This window comes from Lycorma delicatula, chromosome 7 (assembly GCF_047948215.1).
Source record: "Lycorma delicatula isolate Av1 chromosome 7, ASM4794821v1, whole genome shotgun sequence".
In the NCBI taxonomy this organism is placed as follows: Eukaryota; Metazoa; Arthropoda; class Insecta; order Hemiptera; family Fulgoridae; genus Lycorma; species Lycorma delicatula.
This window is the reverse complement of record NC_134461.1, coordinates 107,532,534-107,548,524: the sequence shown is the minus strand read 5'-3', so window position 1 is coordinate 107,548,524 and position 15,991 is coordinate 107,532,534. Positions and strand designations below refer to the sequence as shown.

Here is a 15,991-nt window from a genome sequence, read left to right as displayed (position 1 = left end):
TTAAGTGTATAGAGATCAGGTAATTATTTCTCACCATTCCTTTAAAATGAAAAAAAAAAAACAATTAGTATACCAAAATTAAAGTTTGTAGTTCAGAACACCTTAAACAAAAATTGATAAATATCATTTTGCTTGATCGGATTTAGAGTTTTGTGTAATTTGATTCCACTGATCGTAGGTTCTGAACCTAATTTAATATAAGTTTCGAATTTTTTATGTTATAAACTATAAACAGAAATCGTTATTAGGTGTACAATTACCACTATTTGTTGGTTCATGATGTTCACTATGCATGTTCTGAAGAGAATGAATAAAACGTGAATATTATCTGCATTTCAGTGGACCTGACATCAATGGCATGTTTAGCACAATGCAAAAGTTAAAAAAAACCACTTCAAATTTTCCAAAATAAGACGAGTATGTTATTCTTAGGGATGGCTATATGGCTATATTTTTTATTCACTTAGTGTATGTTTTTAATATTATATCGTACTAAATTGTAAAATTTATAATTATATATTGAACATTAAATACAATTATCTTAAAACTAAATTCGATTTTACAGAAATATTATTTCTCATAATTTTAAACATTTAAATTAAAACGATTGTAGTATGATCGTGTGTGTTCGTCTATACTCGGAGATGATCGTTATGTGGAGCGTTAGTTATGAGCAGGTAAGAATGATTAATGCTACCTTAGGGAGTTCAGTTGCTTGTTCTATCTCGTCTGTGTAGTTGTTTATATTCGTCTCGTACGTACGTATCGTATCGTATTGTATCCTTATACTCACAGTGTAGCGGTTATTTATTATCTTTTTTGTGATACACAACAGTTCATTCGCACTTTTTGTCATGTGTTTGTTTGATTTATTACCAATCACTTAAAACACGTTTTAATAAGAAACTATGTATTATTATTAGATTTATTATATTATTATAATTACTATTTTTGGATAGTTTATTTAGTAATGTTTAAATTTTGTTACTTCTTATGATCGCTGTTGGATTCATCATAATTTAAAGGTGAGTTTTCTTTTTGTCTCATTAGTAAAATAATACTTATTATGTTTTAAATAGTTTAAAAACACATCATTTTTTATTAATAATAAAAATAAAGATTTAAAGAAATATTTTTGGTTAGATTTCAGTAATTTTGCCTATTTTAACCTAAGTGTAAACACCTGTTGAACGATGTTGTTATTATTGTCTTTTTTAGAAGTGTTTAATCGACTACGCGTGATTTTACAAAAATTATATTAATTGATATTTTTACGTATTTGAAATTGTAATTAATACAAATATCAATTATTTAAGATAAATTGAGGGCGTAACTAGGTGTAATTAAATACGAGATTTATACTTTAACTGTACGTAAAACTTGAAAATTGTAACTAGGTGTAATTAAATACGAGATTTATACTTTAACTGTACGTAAAACTTGAAAATTGTTTCAGTAATAAACTTTGCTTAACTGAATCTGTGGAACAATTTTTATGTTTTTTTTTAACTTTTATTTTATACTTATTTAAATTTAAAAATATACATTAAAAGTACATTATTTTATTCTAAAAAATATTTATTACGTTTTTATTTCAATAAAAAATTCTAATAGTTTTGTAATAAAAGTTTCTTTGAAATAAACTGTTTAACCGATAATTTTTTAAAGGTGTCATAAATTTAAATGTGTCGTTAATAAGTTATTGTTTTTCTCTTGTATATTCTCTGTGTTTAATTTTTTTTTTGTTTCATTAACTATGAAAAAAAAAATTGTAATTATACATTCGAATTATATTAAATTTTTTTTTATTAATCTAAAAGGTGAAGCAACTGAATGTTCTTTTGTCTGCATTTTAGCTGACAATGTAGATAATCTAGATAATACTAATTAGTAAACAATTTTTTTATTTGATTTGGCATCCTGAATATTGCAAATTGTTGTATAATTCATGAAATATTATATTATTTTTTTGTATTACAATTTTTCATCTGGAAAAGTTTCCAGAATTTTAGAAAAAAAATCCCATTTTTGGGAAAATTAGTTATTTCTGTACGCGCGTAATTAATTAAAACCGTATATTTACTTAGAAATCTAAAGTATTACCCTAAGGGTTCCAGTAAACCCTCCAATATTATCTTTAGTCTAAAAGCTATTTATATTTTTTACTTCCATACAGCTTTTATACTAAAATAAAAAAAAAAATGTTTAACGTTTACTGGAACTCTTATGGCAATACTTTAGATTTCTGAAATAAATATTCACAGTTTTAATTAATTACGTGCATAGTACTTAAATTTTTATTATTTACAGGTAGCTTTCATTAAAGCTTTGATTTCCGATTTTTTTAAATCTATTGCTCTTAGCTGGGATAATACATTGCTTCGTGAATGGGTATCAAAAGTTAAGTAACATAGAATGAGATAAATAAGTGGTTGATGATCGTATATTTATATTGTGAGCTGTGCCGATAGTATTTTTAGTAGGGTTCGTTTTAGAAAAGGTATTCGGCCGTAAAAGTCAACCGTAAAAGTGTAGAAAACTGGAGAGTTATTTTTAAAAGTTTTTTTTTGTTTTTTATTGGTTTGTACTAAATCCTTCCCTGAAAACGAAAACTTTATTGTAGATAAAGATGGAAAAAGTTTATTCTAAGTATTATCTGTATTGAGCCGTTTTGAACTATTGAAATAAAATATTTTTTGCCTGTTTTATAAGCATGTACTTGAATTTATTTTAATGGTTGTAGGCGACCTGAAATAAGTAATACACTCCAAAATATTACACTTCAAGAATAACAAGTTTCCATGCCAGTTGTGAGTGAAGTGGTTTTCGATAACTTTATTCTTCCTAATCCAAAATACAATCGCATACCAACGCGTCAAGCCCTTTTAACGCGTCTAGTGCCCTATTAGTGGCACTTTTATTGTATAGTAAGCATTATTCTCAGAGAAACGAACTCTGACGGGAACTTTTTATACCTATATATATATTCCAGTTGTAAGAAAGGAGTGACAATTCAGTGCAACAATTAATAAATTCCTTGCTTTTTGAAATAATACTTTGAATGATCAGGACTACACTTTTACTGTATAGTAAGCATTATTCTCAGAGAAACGAACTCTGACGGGAACTTTTTATACCTATATATATATATATTCCAGTTGTAAGAAAGGAGTGACAGTTCAGTGCAACGATTAATAAATTCCTTGTTTTTCGAAATAATACTTTGAATGATCAGGACTAAAGTATGTATTATCTTCAGTATTTCTAGAGAAAACGTCTTTATTATTACGACATAAACCTCTTTACGCTTTTTTCTGCTGCAAAAAATGCCGCAAAATTCTTTTGCTTGTGCGTGGGTTATGGAAATGGAGATTTATTTAGCGTATAAGAAATGCAATTCCTGACCGCGTTTCAAACCTGGGACCTCCGGATGAAAGGCCGAAACGCTATTTAATATCAGTACTTTTTCTTTACACCTATCCTGGTGTACGCGTACTGAGCACAGAGTGAGTTAATTTGGTTTAATAGCTTTTGTTTTAGGAGGAATTTGCTTAATTATATTAAATATTATGAAAACTCTGACGAGAGGGTGGGAAAATACTGACAGTTCTTAATGAAAATCTACTTTATACTTTTTAGCCTAGCAGATAGTACAATCACAAATACGGATATTAAGAAATCATGTTTTTACGAATCTTTACAGAAAATCAATAAAATAAATTTCATCAATAGATTTGATTATTTTTTCTTCTAAACTTACTGTTGGATATATCCACCCACATCTAAATTTTTATCATATTTTGAACAATTTTCAAAAAAAATAAATATTACTAAAACATTATTTAGGACTAAGTAGGAGGACTAAATAAAACATTTTATTGGCACTAAAGCGTAGTTTTAAATATTGTTCTAAACTATTATATTGCTCCCTTTCGATTTTGAAACTTACATTTTTTTTCTCAATTTTTTCACAGCGGAAGAATAAAAATGTATTATATTAATTTTTTTTCAAACACCCTATAATATTTTTGTTGAATTCTTTGATATTAAAAAAAATAAATTACGAATCTTCGATAATTTTTATAAGTTTTTACAGATTTAAAAATGTATTGTAGAACCTCTTTTCAAATTATTTTTCTTTTAAAAATAAAAAAAGAAGTGTAAGGTTGTAAGGAAATGTTTCTTTATAAAAATTCCGGTTATGCATAACTGTGTGTTTTTTCCAACAATTTTTTTTAAATACCATTATCTTTTTTCTTCCTTATACGAAGTAAAGGAAGTTTACGCGAAAGGAAGATCGCGAAAACTTTCGGTTTTCAGATTTCAACGGAAATATCCATTTTGACTATCCCTGAATCCATTTTTGCTAGTTTCAGGGTGACATCTGAACGTACTTACGTATGCATATACGTACGTATGTATCTTGCATAACTCAAAAACGATTAGCCGTAGATAGTTAAAATTTTGGATTTAGGACTGCTGTAATATTATTATATTTAATAATATATTATTTAATTTAGATATATTATCCAATTTTCATATATTATTTTTAATCTATTTATATTATATTATTATTCTTATATTTTTAATTTAAATATATTGATTTATTAATAATTAATAATCTCTGATTGTAAAAAAAACGTTTACAACAATAAATAATAATTCAATAATACCAATAAAAAAAATGAAAAAAATTACACATTTAAAAAAATGTGTAAAAAAATGTTTTCTTTTAATTTTTATAATATCGATTATGAAGGTTACGAAATACGTATATGCCAGCTAATGTGATGTTTCCTTTCTTAATAAAGTTATTATTTTTATTTCGTTGCAAGCTAATGTATTTTTTAATTTGTCTAGTTTTTGCACCTTTAATTAAAAAAACAATATATATATATATATATATATATATACATATGCTTTCTCCTCGTCTATTCGTAATTTTATTTAATTTAAGGTGTATAAAATAAAGGTTAAAGTATATTATATATACGGAAATGCGGTACATTTTTTTTAACTTACTTTCTCAATGGAGTTTAAAAAAATCATAATTTTCAAAATTATTTCTCAAATTTTTTAAAAATTTATTTCACAATTTATTTGTCTTAGTCAAAATGTCATCATAATCAAATAAAAGAATCACTGTTGTTTTTTTGCTTTTCCTTGTACAAAGTAAAGGAAGTATTGTGATCGCGAAAATTTTCAGATTTCAACGGAAATATCCATTTGACCATCCCTGAATCCATTTTGACTAGTTTCGTCGTGACGTCTGTTCGTACGTACGTATCTTGCATAACTAAAAAACGATTAGCCGCAGGATGTTGAAATTTTGGATTTAGAACTATTGTAGCATCTAGTTGTGCACCTCTCCTTTTGATTGCAATGGACTGGACCCAAAAGTGTCCAAAAAAGCTCAAAATTCAAAGAATTTGGATTTTGGACTTTTTCTTAATTGCTGTAATAAGCCCTCATTGAGAAATTTTCAGCGATATATCATAAGTGGTACTTATTTTCATTGGTTCCAGAGTTATAATTTTAATTAATGAAATGTTTAGATCTTTAGGCACATCGGTTCGAACCCGACTTTTTTCTTTCTAATAATCTCTTTTTTAACTTATTTTTTAATTTAAATATATTGACAATAATTATTAACCTCTGATTGATTGTAAAAAAGATATTTACAATAAATAAAATTCAATAATAACAATAAAAAAATATCAGAAGCTATTAAATGAAATAAAATTTTATGTTCTTTTCATTTAAAAAAAATGCGTTTATGTAATAGGCGTACAAGGAAGTTATGTGGTGTCCACATCATCTTTTTATTTTATGTTGTATTAAATTTTAATTTTCTTTATAAATTCAGAACTATTTTATTGATGATAAAATAAAATAAAAAAAATTATAAAGATCTCTTCAATACAGAATTGAAATTTTTTATTTGCAAATTGTTGAAATTAGTAGAAACGTAATTCTTGATCCAAGTAGAAGCAACATTTTAAAATAAATAACTTTTCCGTATAAATCCGAAAAGGTATCTTCAGAATAAAAATTACTCTTATTTCCTATTAAAATTTTTATTCTGTGTAAAATTTATTTGTAATTACAAATATACAAACAATTACATGCAAACAATTTATAGAAGCCCAAAGATGAGGTGAGATTGTTTTAGTTTTAATCAACATTAAAATTAATTTCTTTTATTAAACGGTTACATTCTTGATACTGAATTTTACTTACTACTTTTGAAACCTCATGGCTATATGAATTTTCAAATCCTTCAAAATGTTATAATTTGTTTATAACGGATAAAAGTTAATTTTATTAGATAGACAAAACATTGAAAGTATTTCGTTTTAGTTTGTTTACGAAATATTATTATTTAAATACGTTTTCCAAATTCTTTATAACAATTAATTATTGATAAACTTAATTGAAAAGTATTAATAATCCTAATATTATTGCATTTAACGATAAGCATAAACAGTGGTAATTAAATGTTTAGAGTAAATTGCAAAAATTGAATAACGGTTGTTAATTATGCAATAGCCTTTACTTACGCGAAGTGGTAATAGGTTAATAACAACCTATATTGTTTACCTAATGTATTTTTTATATAAACCACACTATACCACACCCCTCCTCTTCTGTAACTCGTTACTTCTGCAACAGATTTTCATGGTGAAAACTTTTAAATATTTTTATTTTGACATATTTTTTCTTTTTTGCATATTTTTTGGTATAATATTTTTCTTGTTCTTATATAATGATTCTTAACTTATTTGTCGTCTGAGAACACAGTGTTCTCAGACTTGTCATATAATATTAAAGCTCCAAAAGAACACAAGATGACAAGGGAATACAGGGCTCTTGCTATTTAAAAACATACAATCGATTTCAAAAGAAATTTTGTCAAAACTATGAAAACACCGCAGTTATTAAAAACGCATTCTTAAAATAAATTCGTCAGTGCTTAGAAAACACAAAAAAGCATAAATAAACAGTTCTCTTGACATCCATCCATCCACCTACGAAGAAATAGTGTTTGAGGCGCCTCGGAGATGAAAAATCTTCATCTCAGATACCACCGATGGTGATTAAGAGGATGTTTTCCGGCCGGTATTGGATGATACCAGCCCAGTTGGAGCAGGGAGTATTGCGTAAAAATCTAGACTGGATGCAACCCTCGCTGAAATTTTTGGGGTGACTGAAATGCTCACCTTCTTTCTTGGAGTCCTTGTGCTTTCGAAGACTTCATAGCTCTTTTATCTGCAATCACAATCTTATCAGACTTGTTTGCATTCTTACCACGTCTTCCTTAATCTTATGACAAGTCGGAGGAGTGATTTTGGCCTTAATATTTTTATGTACAATTTCAAATTTTATTAGAATAAATGCAGTACCTTTTGCAATTATTTTTATTTAAAAACATATATGGTTATTTTGTTTTCTTAAACAGGTAGAAGTTATATTTATATATATTTTAGGTAAGCATTGTGTCTTTTACTTATCTTGTGCACATGTGCTCTCATCCATGTGTTACTGCTATTTGTTAAGTTTTGGATGCATATAAGAAAATTTATTTATTTATCTTTTTACCTTCATTTGTTAAATCCAGTAATGCTTAAGAATTGTGTTGAATATTTATGGTACATTGAATACAAAAAATTCTCAGAACTTTTTTTTTTAACCTTGTCATTTTATTAAACAATGGAATAAAAACTCTGCATTATTATATTTAAAATTTATTTTATCTTTATTGTATTTAGAATATTTTTTTTAAAAAAAAAAGGTTAAAAAAAAGTTACTGAAGGTTATTTCTGTTCGTCACTAAAAATATCTGTTACAATTTTTTTAATCGATGTGATTTTTTTTTTGTGACAATAATTGAGATAAAGTATAAGAAACAAAAAAATATATTAAAATGATGTAAAAGTGACATCATATTGTAAATATTACAAAAATGGGGAAAAAATCTCTCTCTATGTTAATTCACAGTTTATTCTGATACGTGATTCGCTACTGTCAAGAATCTGTCAATTTGAATAAGTCAGTGATATCAGCCTATATTATCCAAGGAATCACGCGTTTTCAAGCCGCGTGACTTGCTAGGAAGAACAATTATTTATTACCAGCGCATGACATTACGTTATGAGTATTTTGCAGGTACTATAATTATTTGTGTTATTGCGTGACTTAGGGAACGCGGTAACATCATCATGGTAGGGAATTTAATGTTACATCTCGAGCATATCCTATTAAGGATACCCAGTTTTTTAATTTTATTAAAAAAAAATGTTTCATTTTTTCCCTAATTCCATGATTTATTTGAGTACATATCTAAGAAATGTAATTTATACAGCAGAATTTAAATTAGTCCAAGTAGTTTCCGAATTGGTTTTTTGTTTTAAAAGTTGGAATTTATAATATTACAATATGGCTGGCGTGATGTTCTTCGAAAACAATATGTATAACATTGTTGCCGTTAAAATTATCTGTTATTGAACAGCGTATAATTTTTATTTTACTTTAAAAAATTACATTCGTGTCTTGAAAAAAATCTATGATGAAATATTAATTTGAAACAAAATTTTCTATTTATGAAGGATATTTCCATATATTTTTATGTCAGAAGATAAATTATGATGTCGAAGCGATAGAATGATTTAAGGAAATAGCATCAAAAGTTTAATATATAAGAGGGAAGTTGCCAGTCACATTATTCGTTACAATAATGTAAATCTATCAAAAATAGCATTGTGTTCAAAAAATACTCTTTGTATAATGAGCCTTAAAGAAGAATATGAGCCTTATAATAATGAGCCTTACTTCCTTAAAGAAACCGAACGTTGATTTAATGTCGTGACGAAGAAGCTAGAGGAGATTTTTATGACTTGTTCGAGGAATTTTTCCAAAAATCTTACTTGGTAAAAGAAAAAGTAAACATTAATAAAATAGTGTGAAGTATTTTAATGCACAAGGTTTACTCGCATGTCCTAGTTATACGTACAAACGGCGTAATCTGTGACGTGGTCAACGAATAGACAATTGGAAACATTTCACCCTTTTGAGAAAAAAATTTAGATTTAAATTTTGCATTCAAAAAGTATGTGAAATGAGAAAATAATTAGCCGGGAGTTGAAATTTCAACTGTTGATTATACTAAAGGTTAAAGCGAAATAATAGTTTATTCAGTAGTAAAAATGATCATGTATAATTTTCATTCTAAATAATGATGAAGCTCTCATCAATAACCGTTTAGAGTAAAACTTCCTTGAACCTTTATAGGCTTCTACTTATCCTCATATTAATTTTTATCAAGCTCAAAAAAAAATTCGATAATGATCGTCCATATACAAATTAGCTGGATAAATAAAATATAACTGAAACACCTTATATTAGATCTTTCTGAGTATCTTATCTTAAATAATAAAGATAAATTTCTTGACCCTATTTCTTTACAAACTGTCAATATATATGTTCAAGAAAATTAATCACGTATTTAACAAAAAAAAAGAAAAGAAAACAATCAAAATAAGCCTTAATATTGATAATTTGAAATTGATGAGGTAGGATAATTTTTTTTTTTTTATTGATGATTGTTTTATTCACAACCATTTTTTGCTTTTGTTTAACCATGTTGGTCGTTTATTTTGCTTGTTTTTTGAGTTCTTACTGATAGATTTGTTTGCGACCACGATGCTAGATTAAAAATTGCTGTAAGATAGGTTTTACAGTTAAGGTCTTTTCTCCTTTTAAAATTTTACGGGAGCTGAGTTTAAGCCAGGTTGATTTCGAACTTCTTTAATTTATTTTAATTGGTACGAAAGGATTTTTAGTAATATTTATTTACTAATTTGGCAGATTTAAGTGCTTTAAATCTAGAATTTAAAGTTTTATTTTTTTAAATACGGCAACTCAATAAAATTTATTACTAATTAAATAAATTTTACTTATTATAAAATATGCTCATATTCATATTCATTAAAATTTTACAAATAAAAAAAAAATTGAAATACTTTTCATTGCTTCGTTTGGAACCTTAAAGTTTTTTCTTAAAATTTTCCGATTTCCATCCCTATTTATTCTATGTTAATCGTTTATTTTCAACACATTTACTACATTCTAAATCTTCATTTATCTATTATATCCAATATTTAGCTTCTCTACAATTTTTACTTTCTGTATGTCCCCGTCTATCATGTAATTAATTTAAAACTAACGTTTTAATATGTTTTAAAAAATGTTCATTTGACATTTCTAGTAACTTTTTTTTAACCTCCGGGACCACCGTTAGGTATTGCTTCAGAGGATGAGGTGAATGTTTTGTAGCGTATGAAAATACCGTGCCTGACCGGGATTCGAATCTGGAACCTCCGGATGAAAGGCCGAGACGCTCCACTCGCGCCACGGAGACCGGCAACTTCTAACTTACCTTTGGTTTCTGTCAGAATACCATCATTATCCTTTTTTCTTTTGTTTATATTTATTACTCATCTTTCAAATTTTTCCAACAATACTATATTGTTTCATCTTTTACAAATTCAAAAGCAACATTTTTCTGAATCTGAGCTCACCTATCATCTCTCCTTATATTTTATCCCAAATTTTTTTAATTTTGAGATCTACACATGTCATGTAAGTGAACATTCTGTTTAAGCGTATTTTAAGCTAATCAAAGGATCAGAATGGTTCGGATTTTTGAAATCAAACATACTTGTTTCCTGCTACCAGGATTTTTCTGCCTTTATATAACTGTGAGTATGAAATCCTTTGACTGATATGAAATGTAGAATTATACTATCCATCATGTAATAATTTAAAAAACATTTTTAAAATTGACTAATAACTAGGAAATAGTAATAATTTATAAATAAATAAATAGTAATAAAAAAAGTAAGCATTCATGCATCTAGCCATGTATGCTTAAATGAATACATGCAAAGGAAAATTCTGCATTATGTGGTGTTTTTTGTTTATTCAATCCATTTAACAATAATGGTTTGATGTGTAAATCGATGCGAGTTTGTTTTTATTTTTGCGTGAGTACGTCTGTAAAACAATGCCAGATGAATTGAATCGGCCCTCTGCATGGAAAAAACTTTTCTGAACCAATTTCGTTTCGGATAAATAAAATTAAACTGTACTGTGTAAAATTATTTTTTAGGAAATATACATTAAAAATTTTCCAATATTTTTTTTAAATTTAGAAAAATTAAACTAGATTTAATTTTCTTTGTGTATATTAGTAATTATTATTTTTTAAATCTAATACTAGTTCATGATGAATGACGTTTCAGTCAGGGTTTGTAAAAATCTGTACTACAGTTTTTTATTCGTGATTGCAGATCTGGTCGGAGATATAAAATAAATAGGATTAAGAAGTCGATCTAGGTTTAAATACCTCGACAGCTAATGTTAGATACAATTAGCCTAATTTAATTTAAAGTTTTATTCGCTGATTTTAGGTAGAAAGTCTTATCCTAACTGCTATCTGTCAGGTTTTTTAATTTTTTTCTGCTCGCAAAGATTTATTTCATGATATATTTTATACCTGTGCGATTAGTCTTAATTAACCTGTAATAATCATTATATATACCATTATAAAGAAGATAAAAAAAAATAAAGATATGACTCATGCATCCACGCTCACTTACAACACTGAAATTTTTTAACTCAAGAATGTCTCATAAAATTTTCACACACACAACTTTAGATACACTACTATAACATATCTAAATCTTGCTACATGCTTTATCCAGTAGTTTTGGAAATTTTCGAACATGTATTTTACAAGCCTGTATATATATATTTAGAAATTATCTATACAGGCTTGTAAAATACATATTGTTGTTCGAAAATTTCGAACAATATATATATATATAAAGTGAATGGTATTTTTCGACTTCTCATACGTCAAAATATAAAGACCCCAGTCAAGACCATTTCACCCTCACCCCCCTCTCAGTCAAGACCGAATTTAATAGCGTATTTTTCTTCTAAAAGTCGTTAAAAAAAAGTTCCTATTTTCGGTATGAGAATATATTCATATGAATATATATATAAAATTATTTTCATATATTTCGGTATATTTTCATTCTAATATATCGAAATTGTAGTTATTATATTTTAACATTTTAATAGATATCTTTACCTAGTGTAAACTATTAGTTGAGAAAGTTTATACATCTTTTATCATCGTGAATGATTTTTAGAAATTTTCTTACATAACATTTATGTATTTTATATTATTTTGTAATAATTTTAATTCTATAAAAAATATGTTATCTGTAATAATCTATAAAATATTTTTTACACAAAGCAATAATAATGCGTTCCTTATTTATTCCTCACTTAATACTCATTAACAACAATGGTAATCCATACAAAACAACCATAAACTTATACAGAAACAATAAATTACATAAAATTTGTTCGACGAAACATGAATATAAATTAAAGAAATGAGGAAATCTGGTGATGTTATGATAGTAGTTATTTATAAGTCTATATTGACGATGACAAAATGAAGCAATTTATAGTGATTAGGTTTTTTTTGCTTAATCCTTTCTTACGTAATAAATATGATATTCTTTGTATTTTTACCTTGTGATTCTCCAAAACTACTAATATTTTAATAAATATACCGGTTTCTTTCCCGAATATATAATATTTGTAATCAGTAGATATGAATAAAACAACAACCTGTTCATATATACAGAATGTTATCACGAAGTTCTCTGGGACCTTCATAACCTATTCTACTCTCCTAAAATGCATCGTTTGCTAATTACGGCTAGTGAAAGATTTCGCATGGATTTCAACTACCCTGGTGAAATTTCGTACTAAAATCTCTAGGACATTAATTATAGAGCAGAATTAGTGATATATTATGGTTTTTGACCTGAATAATTGAATAAAATAAATTTTAGGTCCGTATAGGCAGTCGGTTTTGAGAAATTGGGATTATTTGTTTTATTATTTTTTATTTATTTTTAATATTTTTTTATTTTTACGTTATATATTTTATTTATTTTTTATGTTTGAGTGCAATAACTTTGTTAAATAGGTAATGAATATACAAAACCTTTAAGCAAACTTATATAAAATTTAATTCTGGACAAAATGGTGTAAGAATAAGTTTCTACACAAAACAAATCTACAATTTTGTGAAAAATTAATTTGATCGCATTATGGATGGGGCTGTAAAACTTCAAGGACAGCCCTGAAGAACAAAAAAACAGTACAGAAGCATGCCAAGAAATGTATTGAAAATGACGGGTTCATGTTTGAACATTTATTGTAATCGTAAATTGGTTATAATTCACTTTGGTCTAGTGTACTGTTTGTAAATAAAATTCGAATTTTTGTTTAATAAAATTTTAAATTTTGAATAAAATTTTCTAACCTTTCTTTGTTTTATTCAGTTTACCTTAAAACCATTTTGTTTAAAATTAAATTCTCTACACGTTTTGTTTAAAATATTTGTTTGTATTAGCCATTTAACAAAGTTATTATACGTCAAACAGAAAAAAATGGGGTTTTTACAGTGCAAAAACCATAAGACATCACTAATTCTGCTCCTTGATTAACGTCCTAAAGATTTCAGTACGACCTCATTTCACCGGGGTCGAAAAAAGTCGACCACTCCTAAGAAGTGTGGTTAATTGAAACCCAACCACCAAAGAACACCGGTATCCACGATCTAATATTCAAATCCGTATAAAGGTCTACCTTTAGTAGGACTTGAATCCTGGAGGAACTCTCGACTTTCAAATCAGCTGATTTGCGATTTAAGCAGGAACATTATACGAGATTTATGTTGCTAACATAATCTATCGAAAGCTTTTATTTTAATGCGTAACATGAGAAATATCCTTATTCCCGTGAAGACTATTTGTGTGCTGGGATTTGCAAATACAACTTATCGTTTGAGAAAAATAATAAATTATATTGTTAAAATAATTTTTCAGTAATTTTTATGTAATAATACAATTGTAATAATTCCTTAAGTTATATAAAGAAAAATAGCTAATATTTTGGGTTGCAGGTTATTGTTATTTCTTGGAAGATTTAACAACAGGTATAACTTTTTATATGTTTTATTCCTATTGTGATTACAGTTTTTTTCTACCTACGTATTTTCTGATAGACTACTGAATATACCTGTTTACAAATGACTTGACTATAAAAGGAGCAGTTTATCCTGTGGAAGGAAAACATTTCTTTTGTGTGTGTATATATATATATATATATCTAACATTTATTTTTAGCTTTTAACTTTAAACCCTTATTTATTTATCTATATATGGGTATATAAAACAAAAAAATATGATTAAACATCTGTATTCTTTGAAATAGCAATTGACTATACTTTTTTTTTTTTAATAGTTGATTTAACGCGAAACTATTACATTAAATAATAGAAATAAAAGTACTCTTGTCTTCTTCGAAAACATCATGTTCTGTCTTTTATTTTTCCTCCTTTCTTTTCTGCCTTGTTCTAGCCTAAGTAAAGAATCCTTATATTAGGATATTTCTTTGGTTAATGCACTTTGGCTATTGTGCACTTAATGCTTTTCTGCTGTCATCTGATTCGTGGTCTACCTGTTGATATTTTTCCCATAATTATAATCTAGTAGGTTTCCTTACTATTGTACTTACATTTGATTTTTTAAAAATATTTTTATAAAATAAGCTTTCAAAACGTTTAGGTATATGCTTTCCGTACTATTACGTCTATCCTTTGCTTTACAACTACACTAACTTCAATCCGTATTTATTTCAATTATTTTTCTTTAAAAAAATTGTTTTCTCATCTTTTTTTTCATTTATAAATATTTGAAATTATATTATTCTATTCCCTTACATTCTTTTAAAATCGCATTAAGTGATTAATAATATATAACTATTCTTAAAAATAATGTAACCTATTTTTTACGTATTTATATGTAATTTTTTTGATGTTAATTTATAGTATGTAAGATATTGGATTTGTTTTTGACGTTATGCTACCAAACATTTTAAAATGTTTGATGGTTTTAACAATGGGTGGGAAATATTTTGACGGCAATGAAATTTTTAGAGTTGGTTACCCTTAATAATGTCAATCCTTTCAGGGGATTCCAATAGCATAGATTAAAACTGTGAACGATTTCCTAATAATTTAAAAATCGGAAGATTAGGTTTTTAGTTTTATTATTTATATTTACAAAAAAAAAAATTGTTTTTTTCTGATGAACGATACACACCCAACTTAATTTAAAATATTTATTATTTTATTTAAATATAATATTTTTTCTTTTATTTAATTCTATTATTCTAACCAAAGCGCGCGTCCATACCGTATTTAATTCGCGCGTGTCTGGCGATACTAGCGGCGATTTTACAACTTACATAGAACTAATTTCGCTTTTACGTCGGCAGATCGATGTAGCCGCGATGCTTATGCATCAGGTACCGAGTCGACCAGAAGATCAAAGTCCAGACTTAGCCAGATCAGTAAAAAGTAAGTGTAACCGTAAGTAAAAAGTGTAAAAAGGTAACTACTTTTTTACACTTAAAATATTATTAATTTATTTAATTCTATCACTCACCTGTGACCTTACAACGTAGCAGACAAATACAGCAGTACTTTTTGGGATGGGGATGCGATTTTGTAAAAACTTTTTTTTTGCAAATATTGTTATTCTTTAATCGTTAATAAATGTGCCAAGAAAAATATGACCTTAATTAAGCAAAATCTCGAGATACTGAGGATGACCTTACTCTACAGCCTCACCCCACCCCGTTGACCTTTTAAGTTGACAATTTAATGGCATCAATAAGTATAAATCAATAATCCGACCAAGTTTGGTCAAAATCGATCCAGTTGTTCCGGAGATATAAGGTAATTAGAGGCCGACACCAAACACACACACACACACACACACACACACACACACACGTATATACGAACATTAACATCCGGAAAATTTCGATCCGGTTTCTT

At 27.1% G+C, this 15,991-nt stretch overlaps 1 protein-coding gene across 1 annotated transcript in view; it reads left to right on the top strand.

Annotated features, from left to right (window-relative positions):
• Window positions 1-720: 720 nt before the first annotated feature.
• Window positions 721-15,991, top strand: part of LOC142327300 (uncharacterized) — a 247,586-nt gene continuing 232,315 nt past the window's right edge. Inside the window, exon 1 of the mRNA XM_075370216.1 lies at window positions 721-1,025. The gene's annotated coding sequence lies outside the window, so the exon portion shown is untranslated. The remainder of the gene's footprint in view (window positions 1,026-15,991) is intronic.